Source organism: Ornithorhynchus anatinus, chromosome 5 (genome assembly GCF_004115215.2).
Source record: "Ornithorhynchus anatinus isolate Pmale09 chromosome 5, mOrnAna1.pri.v4, whole genome shotgun sequence".
NCBI classification, from domain to species: domain Eukaryota; kingdom Metazoa; phylum Chordata; class Mammalia; order Monotremata; family Ornithorhynchidae; genus Ornithorhynchus; species Ornithorhynchus anatinus.
In genome coordinates this window covers 92,433,179-92,447,761 of record NC_041732.1, presented here as the reverse complement: position 1 = coordinate 92,447,761, position 14,583 = coordinate 92,433,179, and the positions used below count along the sequence as shown (strand labels likewise).

The following is a 14,583-nucleotide window of genomic DNA, read 5'->3' as shown; positions in this document are numbered from 1 at the left end:
AGACAGATCAGCCTGGTGGGCAAGCAATCAGGAAAGTGGTTTCTCTCCTTGAACAGAGGCTTCAGAAAATTCAGGATAGAATGCGAGTTTCCTGTGGGCCAGGGATCATGTGTGAATGATCTCAGTATTCAGCAAAGCACCCGATGGCAGAGCTTCGAACCCAGAGGGCACTCAGTATCGAGCTCTGCATTCAATTGGTTGCACAACACAGTTCTCTGCAATCAGTAGGCATCTGGTAGAGTGCTCTGATGATAATAATAATGGAATCCGTTAAGCACTTACGTGGCAAGCACTGAAAGTAAGCATTGTAGTAGATACCAGAAATCAGGTTGGATATCAATCAATCAATGATATTTGAGTTCTTACTATGTGCAGAGCACTGTACTAAGAGCTTCAGAGAGTACAATATGATAGAGTTAGCAGGCATGCTCTCTGCCCACAGTGAACTTACTTTTCAGAGGATATAGCCCCTTCCTCACAACGAGAGAGGAGGAACAGGTATTTCATTCCCATTTACCTTTGAGGAAACTGAGGCATAAAGAAGTGAAGTGACTTGCCCCAGGACCCTTAGCAGACAAGTGGTAGATCTTGTGTTAGAACCCAGGTCCTCTGACTTCCTGGCCAGCCTTCTTCCACTGAGCCACAGTGCTTCCCCACACTGCACATGGCAAGCGAAACATCTACGTCGATAACTTCCTGTAGTTACATAACACAAATGTGTGTTTTGGTGTTTTTTTCTCAGAGCCTCTAGATTTCTCCCATATATAACCTGGATCATCCTCAGTCTGTCCCTTTGAGGAAATTAGGGGGCAAGTATTGTCCCCATTTTCTCTGGGCAAGGTAAAGCAGAGTGGAATCATAGGAAGACTCTAACATTTCCGATGAAAAGGAAAGCAAAGGTTAAATGCAAAGGGCATTACAGTTGACATTTTTCCAGTGGTGTCTCTCCTTCCCAAATAAGAGGGGACCGAGGAGTGATTACAACGTGTAATTTGCACTCAAGAAACTTTAGCACTTGAAAACCCCAACTGTCCACATTTTAGCTACCAAGAGCAGCAGTCAGTTGTACTCTATCACAAACAAATAGAAAGAGCGGGTAGAGTTGATCAGATTGAGTTTCTGCCCATTTAAATAGAACCTAAAGCCAAGGACTCAAGCCCTTGGACATCTCAAGGACCCCATATTTACCCTAAAAATGTTCTGTTCTCCTTAATATAACCTCTAGTGGAAGTGTTGATGTTTTTACTCATTTCCTGAACTACCTTCTGAAATGTAAATTATTTGATTACCATCTCAGATAAGCCTACCTTTCACTGATTAATGCAGTTAAATCTTGCGGTAAATGTCTGGGGTATCAGCTTAATTTAATAAAGTGCTAAAAGCAGGATTGGTTAGAGTAACACAAGGTGTGTAAATTCAAATTTGTTAGTACTAGAGTAAAAGCTGCCAAACCTAAGGCAGACGATAAGTACCCAGTACTCTTTGGATCAGGGAGAGAGGAACATTTTCCCCATGAACCCAGAGTGCTATTCACTTATAGATTATATGAAATGGGCAGAGTAATTAGGCACCATTGACGTGTGAGCATTGTGGACAGATGGCTTTCTTGTTTGAACTAATTTCAGTAAAATTGAAGAATTTCTAAGACTGGTTTTACCGAAATGGCTATTTTCTTCCCTGAAATACTGGAAGTTGGTGTTCAACTGAGTTTTGTTGTGCTCTTTTTGAACTCTGTACCCCCAAGGACACATTTTTATCTCCTTACTGCGTTTGCTGAGTTCTTTGTGTAAATGATGGTTTACCAGATTCAAATCCTTGGCCAGTGTTTATATTCAGGAGAGGGTTAACAGTGACCACCGAAGACTTCCTAGTAGTTCAGGAAGGAAAAAACAGCGATTGGAATACAGAGTGGTTAGCTTGCTAAATTTAGCATCCAGAGAAATCCACAGTTGGTCAATCCTGCTGTCCTCAAAATTCAGACTGCCAGCAATGGGAACTCCCAAATAAAGGCTCTGGAGAGGCAGAGAGTCTTTTTGGTCAGGATAATGACTCCATTTGTGTGCTTTATTGGTTTGCTTGTGCAAAAGGCAAAAAAAGCAAAATCCCAAATGACTGCTTTTATGCAGGCTGAAGTTCCTGAGCACACATCTAAAACATTCATCCTGGTTGAATAAGTTTTCATGTATTTGTTTAGGTTAATGGTTTGGCCTTGTGCCGTTGCCCGCACGGTATTTCTAAATGGAAGCTTGCAGTTCAGCAAGTAGGAAAGCAAGCAAAATGCTTGCTAGTAGGCTTTTTTTATGTATGTATTTATTTAAATTGTGAAAGGGATTTTTTTAAAGTTGAAAATTTTGACCAAAGAAGTTTCCAAACAATTTTCAGATCATCAAAAATAAAATGAAAGGTCCCATTATTTTGTTACCCTTAGTACCTCCTAGCTTGCCAGGTTTAGACTTAAGCGGGGAAAAAGCAGAGAGAGAGAGCTTGCCCTAACACTACTGCTTTTAGCCACCTCCTTTCCTTTTTTTCCCCTTCCCATTGGAAGCCTTTATCCAATAGATACCCATTCCCAAAGGGCAAAATGAAGCTCCTGAGGCTAGACCTGAGACCTAACTGTAACGAGGTAGACTGTAAGCTCATTGTGGACAGGGAATGTCTGCTTATTTATCCCAAGCGCTTAGTGCAATGCTCTGCACATAGTAAGCACTCAATAAATACAATTTAATGAATGATTTAGAAAATCAGTTAGCATTAGCTTATAGAGAAGCAGTGTGGCTCAGTGGAAAGAGCACAGGCTTGGGAGTCAGAGGTCGTGGGTTCTAATCCTGGCTCCGCCACTTATCAGCTGGGTGACTTTGGGCAAGTCACTTAACTTCCCTGTGCCTCAATTGCCTCATCTGTAAAATGGAGATTAAGACTGTGAGCCCCACTTGGGGCAATCTGATGATCTTGTATCTCCCCCAGCGCTTAGAACAGTGCTTGGCACATAGTAAGAGCTTAACAAATACCATCATTATTATTATCCCCATTTGTCATAGTCATTCGGCCTGTGGCAAGGTGTTTGCATTAGGGCTTCAGCTTCTAGACTGAGTGAGAAAAATAGGGAGGATTTTTTTTTCTCTTGTGGGATGACTTGTGGGAATATAGGTATAATCTGGACTTGAAATAGTGTCTTCCCATGTAAACTTCACATTTTCTTAGGTAATTTTCACATGAGCATCCAGGGTAGAAGTGGCGGACTTCCCTACCATTATGGGAGAGTTTGTACTGACACAGTGGAAGGCAGAGGCAAAAATGAGGGTCCCCTTATGTGGCCTTCCCTATCTTCCTTCACTTCTCTTCCATGCTGGCATTGACTGAGGAGCCTAGGCCTGTGGGAGAAAATTTGCCCTCCTGGGTCATTCATTCAATCGTATTTACTGAGCGCTTACTAATAATAATGTGGTATTTGTTAAGCACTATGTGCTAGGCACTGTACTAAGCAGTGGGGTGGACTCAAGCAAATCGGGTTGGACACAGTCTCTTTCCCATGTGGGGTTTCACAATCTCAACTCCATCTTAGAGTTGAGGGAACCGAGGCACAGAGAAGTGACCTGCCCAGGGACACACAGCAGACAAGTGGCAAAGCTGAGATTAGAACCCATGACCTTCTGACTCCCAGGCCCATGCTCTGTCCACTATGCCATGCTGCTTACTGTATGCAGAGCACTGTACTAAGCGCTTGGAAAGTACAATTCAGCAACAGAGACAATCCCTGCCCACAGTGGGCTCAGTCTAGAAGAGAGGAGACAGACATCAACACAAGTTAACAGGCATCAGTAGCATCATTATAAGTAAAGAGAATTATAGATATATATACACCATTAATAAAAATAAATAGAATTATAATTATAAATATGTACATATATACACAAGTACTGTGGGGTGGGGAGGGGGGTAGAGCAAAGGGAGTGAGTCGGGACAATGGGCAGGGGAGGGAGAGCAGAAGAAAAGGGGGGCTTAGTCTGGGTCCCACTCAGGAGGCAGTCCTTTTTAAACATCTTCCCTTCCAGGAAAAATGGGTGATGTCAGTGATGTGGACAGTGGCAAAATCATTTAGTAAAGATGATTTTTTTCTGAAACTTGAAGCCTTCTTAGGTTATATACTCCTCTCAAGTGCAGGGAATGGGTCTGCCGACTCTCTTGTATTCTGTCTATCACAAGTTATACTGCTCTGCGCACAGTAAACACTCCATGAATAGCATTGATTGAAAGCAGTGTGGTGTAGTAGATAGAGCACAGGTCTGGGAATCAGTGGACCTGGGTTCTCATCCTGGCTCCGCCACTTGTCTACTGTGTGACCTTGGACAAATCATTTCACTTCTCTGTGCCTCAGTTCCCTCGTCTGTAAAATGGGGATTAAGAGTGTGAGCCCCATGTGGGACAGGAACTATGTCCAACCTGATTAACTTATTATCTACCCCCGCCCCTCCAGACTGTGAGTTTTTTGTGGGCAGAGAATGTGTCTGTCGTTGTCTTGTACTCTCCCAGCACTTAGTACACTGCTTTGTACACAGTAAACACTCAATAAATACGATTGAATGAATTGAACAGTGCTTGACATGTAGTAAGCACTAAACAAGTATCATAATTATTATTATTAACATGCAGATTATCCCTGCAGGAAGACATTAGAACCCTCAAATCAGAATTAACAGCACTTATCGAGTGCCTGCTGTACTAGATGATTATGGCATTTGTTATGGCATTTGTTAAGCACTTACTATGTGCCAGGCACTGTACTAAGCACTAGGGTAGATACAAGCAAATCGGTTGGGACACAGTCCCTGTCCCATGTGGGGCTCACAATCTCAATCCCCATTTTACAGATGAGGGAACTGAGGCCCAGAGAAGTGAACTGATTTGCCCAAGGTCACACAGCAGACAAGTAGTGGAACCAGGATTAGAACTCATGACCTTCTACCAGGCCTGTGTTCTATCCGTTACGCCATACTGCTCACTTTGCTTGGGGAATATACAAAATGAGTAAAAGACCTGGTCTGTGCCTTCGAGGATCTTAATATTAATAATTGTGGTGTTGGCTAAGTGCTTACTATGTGCCAAGCACTGTACTAAGTGCTGGGATAGAATAGAAGATTAACAATAAGGTTGGGCACAGTGTACAATCTAGTGGGAGAAATGAAAGGCTTAAAGTAGCAAATATACCCGAGTTAAAAGAGAAAGCATGGTAACTGGTGTATGAGTATCTGAAGTGCTGAAGGGACTTATGGGGAAACAAGCCTGGATGATTTAATAAAGCAGAGCTACAATAGACCCGAGCTTTATCATTGTAACAGGGGCCACCTGGAAAGCATACCATCCAGATGAACAACCTACTCTTTTATTGGATAGGTATTGTTTCAGGTATTTGCTGTCCAAAGACTTGATAAATTTGATACTTACTGTTTCAAAGGCTAACAGTAAGTACCTCTCACGGGTACATTTTTCATTCCTCTAAAATTGTATTTCTGTGTCTGCCTTCAGCAGTCCACTCAGGGCAATTGCTCACCTTATTCAGACTTTTCAGTCTTTCATGCATAGTATGAAAAAATCAACAACATTGTCATTCAGTCTTAAAAATGCTTATTGCCCTTTCGTTCCAATCCCCCACAAGTATTCAACAGCAGTGGCTTCTCACCAGACCACTGGATTAGAAAGTACCTTTCTAAACCCTTCCACATTCTAGCTTGGGCTAATTCTATCTCATTAGTCTGAAGCAACTACAACCCGGAGTGAAGACGGGCCAGCTGACTCCTCCCAGTTCTCACCTCACTCCTGAATCCCTCTGGGGCCTTCCGAGGATTGGAAGTAGACCTGACCCCCCCCAATCCTAACCCACTTGTAAATGGAGGAAGAATGGAGGAGGAAGTGAAAAAGGAGAGAGAACAAAGGCAGTGTAAGGATGAAGGAGACGAGAAAATATTCTCTACTCTCTTCGGTTCACCTCTTGTGCTTTTGCTTTAAATTCACCTCGACTTGATCCTAGCCCTCCTTCAGCTCCTGCCCTCTGTCAGTCTCTTGAGGAGATTCAACCACCTTAGGTGGTGGATGGTTCCTAGCCAATCAACCCTCCAGCAGTTCCTAGCCCCAGAGTCTGGGGCACAACCAACTCTAAGAAAGTCAGTCAATCGTACGTATTGAGTGCTTAACACTGTACCAAGCACTTGGAAGAGTATACTCTAACAGCAGAAGAAACGGCCCCAGTAGCCACTCCTCCCGACCTCAGTAAGTTTCCATTTTCCAAGTGTCCAACTTGCTTGGGCCTCTCTTCCTTCCAGGGGCAGCTGAGACACCCTTTGTTATCCCTAGACTCTTGCTCCTGACCTCATCTCCGTGCCCAGATTCCAGATTCGGGGGGAGAAGGGTCTTGGAGTGGAGAAGGTGACTTTAAGCATATGGAACAGACGTGAAGGTCACTAGGAAAGTAGGCAGAGGGACTGGAGGATGGGAAGGGCGGAGTTTTCTCAGAGAGGAACCCTCAACCCCGAAGGAAAGGTGGAGAGAGAGGTGAGCGGAGGAAGAGAGAAAATGAGGGTAAATGGCAGAAGTGGTTCAGTCGGTTGGAATTGGGCCCAGACTTGTGAGAGACCCAGAACCCCTGACAACCATGAGTTTTCCCTCTGTGCCATGGCCAATAACCAGTGTTGATGGTGGAGACTCATCAGTCAATCGTATCTTTTTATCACTTCCTGGGTGCAGAGAACTGTACTAAGTGCTTGGGTTTGTACAATATAACAGACACATTCCCTGCCCACAGCAAGCTTAGAAAGAGGTCCCAGAGGCTTCTGAGATATAAAGTTGCAGTAATATTGCCCATGTGGCTAACTGGAAAGAGCATGGGCTTGGGAGTCAGAGGACATGGGTTCTAATTCTGGCTCCGCAACTTGTCTGCTGTATGTGACCTTAGGCAAGCCACTTTACTTCTCTGCGCCTCAGTTATCCCATCTGTAAAATGGGGATGGAGACTGTGAGCCCCACGTGGGACAACCTGGTTACCTTGTATTTACCCCAGTGCTTGGCACATGGGAAGTGCTTAACAAATACCTTAATTATTATTATTATTATCCTTTGGACAGCGTTATATGAACTACTTGTCTTGGGAACACTTAGGACATTGAAACTGCCCCCACCTTCTCTTCCCTACCTTCCCCTCTTCTCTCAGCTACTGACCAGGCTCCATATATTCCCAGCAACAGCCCCGATAAGAAGGACAAGGGTTGGGAGAGACCAGGATCTGGGTAGGTGGTAGAGAAGGTCACATGGCTCACCTAGGGCCTCCAGCTCCTCTGGCACCGTGAAGGGTGTGTCCACCTCTCCTTCCCACGGTGCTGGGAAAAGAATAGGACGTGTGCAAGAACCACAGCCTCCTGGGCCTATTTTTAGACTTGGTCTTGTTCCAGGAGCTGGGTCTGTGAGCCTCCGAGAGGAGAGGAGGGAAAACCCAAGCCATGGAGTTGTTGAAAAGGAGGAGGAGAAAGGAGGAGGCGGTGGAGGAGGAGGAGGAATTTGCAGATCTCCTGGCCTGGGTTTGAACTGTGCTCTCTTAGCTAAAAGAGGATGGAAAGACTTTCAGAATTTCTTTCACTTTTGAAAGGTCTTTCAGATGGGGCAACCAGCAAGGTCCAACATGAGAATGACATTCAGGGCCTGCCCCTCCCCTGTCTCATCATGGGCACAAAAGGTCCTGTCATCACCTAGTGGTAAGGAACACGGGGACAGGATAACACCAGAGGGCTGAGGGAGCCCTCAGCCCTCCATCTTGCTGGCTCTCTCATGTACATTGAGTCACTGGGGAGACAACATGAGGAAAGAGAGAGAAGGCCCCAAGATGCCACTAATATCGACACCCCATCCCTCCCAGCCTGCCAGAGCCCCAATCCAGACCTTCACCAAGGGTAAGCATCCCACCCTTGGCCGCCATCCCCCACCCTCCACCGCCCTCCTTACCCCCCTTCAAACCCTCCACCTGCAGTCTGCATTCAGGCCCTAGAGAAAGCGTTCAGTTCCTGCTCTCGGGGCCTGGTGATTGTGTTTTCCTCTTGAGGCTAGTCCTTCTGTTGGCTTATTGCCTGTCCCGACCTCTCCTTGTTGACTCTCCTGTTACACCTGCCCCAAGCTCAATACTGACTGTTTCAAAGGCTAGCAGTAAGTACATCTCACAGGTACATTTTTCATCCCTTTAAAATTGTATTTCTGTGGCTGCCTTCAGCAGTCCACTCAGGGCAGATGCTCACCTTTTTAAGACTTTTCAGCCTTTCATGTAAAGGATGAAAAAGAATCAACTACATTCTCTTTGTTGACTCTCCTATTACACCTGCCCCCAGCACCACCTGTTAGACCAGCCGCTTTTGGCTTTTGGCCTCAGAAGAGCAGGCCAAACTACCATGGCCCCATTGCAGAATGGAAACAAATGGGGGTAACCATGCCTGCCGCTTAGTACAGTGCTCTGCTCACAGTAAGCGCTCAATAAATACTACTGACTGACTAACTTGTCGACATGATTGGTCACTAAGATCGCCCCTCATCTCCAGAGGGAGTTATTATAACCATCCATGAGGGATGCAGTAAGGTCTGTCTGGGGCTAGAAATAAAAGGACTTGAAAGCGTGAGGTTTCGGAGTTCGGAGAACTAAGTGGTTCCTGTGTTCTTGGAACTGGGGTTCTTCACCGTATGACAGTGGAAAAATCACTTGACCTCTGAGTGCTTAATTCATCCTAGCTGAACTGCTAAATGAAAGCAGCACCAGCCTGCAAAGCAGCATCTGGCTCTGAGCACAGCTTCCTGATACAGAATCTCACAGATGTTGCAGATCACTGACACAAAGCAGTAGTTGTAGTTATAGTTGTAATAGTGGTGATGATGCATTTATTAAGTTCTCGTCGTATGCAGGACACTGTACTAAGGATTGTAAGCTCATTGTGGACAGGCAGTGTGTCTGCTTATCGATACTTCGTACTCCCCCAAGTCCTTAGTACAGGACTGTGCACAAAGTAAGCGCTCAATAAATGCAATTCAATGAGTACAAAGATACTGATTCATTCGTAGTCTCTGGTCCAAGGGGATTCAGAATCCAAAGAAGGGAGAGAGGAGAAACTCTCAGTCAATTAATGGCATTTACTGAGCGCTTACTATGGCTAGACCAATATACTAAGCACTTGAGAGAGTACAGTACTGCAGAGTTGGGAAACATGTTCCCTGGCCACAGTGAGCTTACAGCCTGGAGGGGGGGACAGGCATTAATATAAATGAATGATACCTAGTATGTCAATTAAAGATATGTACATAAATGCTGCGGGTTGAGGATAGGGTGAATATCAAATGCACAGAGATCACAGATCCAAGTTAATAGATGACACAGAAAAGAGAGGGAGCCTGGGGAAAAAAGCTTAATTGGGGAAGGCCTTAATAACAATAATAGTAATAATAACAATTGTCATATTTAAGTACTGTCTATGTACCTGGTACTGTACTAAGCGCTGGGTGGATATAAGCAAATCGGGTTGGACACAGTCCCTATCCCACATGGGGCTCACAGTCTTCATTCTCATTTTACAGATGAAGTAACTAAGGCACAGTGAAATGACTTGCCTAAGTCACATAGCGGACAAGTGGAGTCAGGATTAGAACCCAGGTTCTTCTGACTCCCAGGCCCGTGCCCTATCCAGTAGGCCATGCTGCATCTCATCTCTTGGAGGAGATGTGACCTTAATAATGCTTGAAGATGGGGATAGTGGTGGTCTGGCATCTGTTGCGGGGAAAGAGTTCCAGGCTAGGGGAAGGTCATGGGAAAGTGTTCAGCGGCTAGATAAATGAGGTAGGGGGCACAGTGAGTAAGCTGGGGCTAGAGGAGTGGAGTGGTTATGCTGGGCTGTAGTAAGAGATCAGTGAGGTGAGTTACCAGTCAATCAATAGTATTTATTGAGTGTTTCTTATGTGCAGAGCACTATCTTAAGTGCTTGAGAGAGTATGGTACAACAGAATTAGCAGACATGTTCCCCGTTCATAACAAACTTACAGACATTAATATGAATAAATAAGTAAATTATAATATGTAATTTAAAGATACATACATAAGCCCTGAGGGTTTGGGGGTGAGGCAAATATTAAATGTCTAAAGGTCACAGATTGAACTGCATAGATGACGCAGAAGGGAAAGCAAGCCGGGGAAAAGAAGATTTAGTTCTGGATGGCCTCTTGGAGGAAATGTGATGAGTAATGCTTTGAAAGTGGAGATAGTTTGAGGTCTGGTGTATATGATGGGGAGGGAATTCCAGGTTAGGGGGGAGGATGTCGGGAAGGAGACGGCGGAGAGAAAGATGAGATGGGGACACAGTGAGTAAGCTGGCGCTAGTGGAAAGAGCCAGGACCTGGGAACCAGAGGAGTGGGGTTCTAATCCTGGCCCTGCCATTGCCTGCTGTGTCACTGGGTAAGTCACTTAACTTCTCTGTGCCTCAGTTTCCTCATCTATAAAATGGAGATTCAATGCCTGTTCTCCCTCCTACTTAAACGATGAGCCCCATGTGCAAGGGCTGTGACTGACCTGATTAACTTTTAACTACCCCAAAACTTAAATCAGTGAGAGGCACATAATAAGCACTTTACAAATACAAGAATAATAATAATAACAATGTACCATACTATTCATTTTCAATCAGGGGTATTTATTGATCGTGTCTGCCAACTTTATTGTATTGTACTTTCCCAAGGACTTAGTATAGCATAGTATACTACTCACAGTAAATACTCAGTAAAAACCATTGATTAAGTGATTGATTCCCTTGTCCATCACCTCACCTATCCATCTTTCCATTCTCTGTTGACTTCTATCATCAGGAATTTATTCTGGGTCTCATTCCCTCTTTAGATCGTAAACTCCTCCGTGTTTCCGGAATCATGTCTTGTACCTCTGTTAAATCCTAATATAGTCCTCCCTACCCAGTCAGTGATCAAAAATTACTATTAATTGATTGATATTAGTGGCAGTTTAAATTTATTAAAGCTCCACATGCCTGACTCACCTACTCGCCTTTGTTCATTCATTGTTGTATTTATTGAATGCCTTCTGTGTGCAGAATACTGTATTAAGAGCTTGGGAGAGTACTATAGACACATTCCCTGCCTACAGCAAGCTTACAGTCTGGAGTGAGTGGCGGGAAGAGACAGACATGAATACAAGTAAATAAAATTACTGATATGTACATACGTGCTGTGGGGCTGGGAGAGGGGAAGAGCAAAGGGAATAAATCAGGGTGACGCAGAAGGGAATGGGAGATGAAAGGTGAGACTCAGTCTGGGAAGGCCTCTTGGAGGAGATGTGCCTTCAGTAAGACTTTGAAGAGGGGAAGAGTGGTTGTAGTATTTGAGGAGGGAGGGAAGTGTAGGCCAGAGGAAGGACGTGGGCTAGGGGTTGACAGCGAGATAGCTGAGATGGAGGCACAGCGAGAAGGTTAGCACCACAGGAGTGAAGTGTGAGGGCTGCGCTGTACATAGGAAATAAAGTTAGGGGCTGTAACAGACACTGTAGATTTTTTTGAAGTTGGTAGGACTGGAAACTAAAATGGATGCATGTTGTTTCAATGTTAAGATTGGAGGTACCTACAGTCGATACAGCTCCAAAGCAGATAGGTAGTGAGAGGGAGCCATTACTAAGACCATAATTTTGGAAACACTGCCCTCTGCAGGCCGTCCAAGTCTTCTTATTTGATTGCAGAAATAAAGTAGACTGAAATGTGCACTTAATAAGTCAGGCAAGTAAAACCATCAGATAGCTAAGAAGCACAGAGAAATACATTACAGTCATCTTGCTAAGGGTTTTAAGTATTTTTCAGAACGTTTTCAGAGCGTGAATGAGGTGTTCTTAAAAGCAGGAAACGAAAATAGAAACATAATTAAAATAAGATTAGAGGGAAGGAATCGGGATGGTGGAAAAAGCCAGTTTGCCACCTATGTTCAAATATTTCAGCTACTTTTCCGCCCCCTCCCCCCCGGCCTTGTGTCACTACTCCATTCTCTCTACCCAAAACACAATTGTTTTGTTTACATTCCACCTTTGTTCTGATATGAAGAGGATACAGACCTACTCAACTCCTGGGATCTGCTGTGGCATGGGAAGGTTATTTTAACAACCCCCCCAACAATATTTCAGGGGGCCAGAGAGTGGTGGATTCAGGTTGGGAGCTGCTGAGTGATATGCCTCAGCTCCCTGCCAAGCGATTTTGCTTTCTGCTTCCAGCAAAGAATAAGGGAGGAGGTGGAGAGAGGTTTAAAGCATTAGCCATGGGTCTGACCCAGAACAGCGTTACTTATGTAACCGCAATTATTAGCACTAAGACTAATATTACCGCTTAACCGTTTTGCCGTGTAAGAGTTTCCATCTCCAGTGCCCATTTGAAAGTATCCGGGAGGAACTTGGCTGAGCACTGAACCTGTTAAATCCACCCACCGGGCAGCGGTGCTAAGAGTAAATGCCAGAAGCGGTGAGGAAGTCAGAGAGGGAGGCACCCGTTGCTGTTTCTCCTGGCACTAAGTGCACCACTGGCCAACTACAGATAGGTGTGCTGTTTAATACTCAGTCAGTGATATTAATACTGAGTGCTTGCTGTGTGGCGAACACTTGACTAAGCGCTTCATTCATTCAGTCATATTTATTGAGCACTTACTGTGTGCAGAGCATAGTACCAGGCACTTGGGAGAGTACATTGTAACAATTTAACAGACACTTTCCCTGCCCCACAGTGAACTTACAGTCTAGAGGGGTTGGAAGAGTACAGTAGAGAGTACAGTACTCCTGGTTTGCTTTGGGAGTCCTCATCTCATCTAGTAAAGATGTTGGTATTTACTTTGTGTCGAGCACTGTTCTAAACACTGGGGTAGATACAACTTAATCAGGTCAGACACAGCCCCTGTCCCACATGGAGCTCAAGTCTAAGCAGGAGGGAGGACAGGTATTGAATCCTCATTTCACAGATGAGGAAACTAAGGTGCAGAAGAGGTAAGTGATTTGCCTAAAGCCACATAGCAGGCAGTTGGCAGAGCTGGATGTAGAACCCAGATCCTCTGATTCCCAGGCCCGAGCTCTTTTCACTAGGCCATGCTGCTTTTCTTAGAAGTAATGGTAGAAATAATATTTATTAAGTACTTACTGTGTACAGATCCCTATGCTAAGTGCTGAGGAAGAATATATTATTATAAATTCTTTATTCAAATTAATGTCTGTCTCCCCCTCTAGACAGTAAGCTCATTATGGACAGGGAACATTTCCGCTAATTCTCTTGTAATAATAATAATGTTGGTATTTGTTAGGCGCTTACTATGTGCCGAGCACTGTTCTAAGCGCTGGGGTAGATACAGGGTCGTCAGATTGTCCCACGTGGGGCTCACAGTCTTAATCCCCATTTTACAGATGAGGGAACTGAGGCACAGAGAAGTTAAGTGACTTGCCCACAGTCACACAGCCGACAAGTGGCAGAGCTGGGATTTGAACTCATGAGCCCTGACTCCAAAGCCCGTGCTCTTTCCACTGAGCCACGCTGCTTCTCCACAAGTGCTTAGAACAGTACTCTGCGTATAGTAAGCACTCAATAAATACCTTTGATTGACTGATTGATACACAGTTGGGAATCAGGTCCGATCCCTCTCCTTCTGTGGAGCTCCCAATCTAAGAGGGGCCTGGCAACAGACACAAGAGGAGTCAAGTACTGAGTCAACAAAAAGGCAAGGACAAAGATCAGTAGGTTGTTGTGGCATATGGAGTAGAATGTCAAGGTCTTCACAGCTCAGAATCCACATTCACAACCGCAGCCAGCGACCACAACAGCCGCCGCCACCACAGACTTCCCGAGGTTGTGTCGAGGCGGTGCCAGGTTGCAGCTGCTTGGAGGCGGTGCCAGGCTGCAGCTGCTTGGAGGTGGTGCCAGGCTTCAGCTAGTTTTCTCCATCCCGTTTGCGTGGTGCCTGGCAGGGCAGGATGGAGATTTCTCCTCTCGGGAGGAGAGCCAATATGGGATCCTGGGGGGGTTTGGCTGTCGGGTAGAGAGAGGATCCTGAAGGCCCTGGGAGCTTCAACGTTGGGGGGGGGGGAGGGGCAGTCCTCAGAAGGACAGTGAAGGAGAGGTCCAAGGCACATTCAGTCTACACTAGTCTAGTTCTGCTCTACTGAACAGGACACAGAGACACCTTGGCATAGGCCCGCATTGGGGAAACAAAGGGATATTTAAAATACCTTTGTAAGTGTTCATATTCTGTATTAAATGTTTCAAGTACATCAACTTTTTGAGCTACACTCACAAAATAGATGACATTACTCTTAGTAGGAGAATGTGTATTATGGGAGAGAGAAAATAATAATTATTATTATTATCACCACAAACTAGATGGCATTACTCTTAGTAGCTGAATGTGTATCATGAGAGAGAGAGAGAAAAAAAATAAAACCTCATCAACTCAATCAACTAAAGCCAAAATAGCATCCCTATTAGAGCACCTCCTGTTTTTCTCTTTAAAATTGTTCATTTAGTTGGAAGGCTGGGCTAAAAGAGGTTAGA

The 14,583-nt window shown here is 44.8% G+C and overlaps 1 protein-coding gene across 1 annotated transcript in view; it reads left to right on the top strand.

The window, feature by feature from the left end:
* The window catches only part of GNAL (G protein subunit alpha L), a 270,722-nt gene that overhangs the window by 216,583 nt on the left and 39,556 nt on the right, over positions 1-14,583 (top strand). The gene's annotated exons all lie outside the window — the stretch shown is intronic.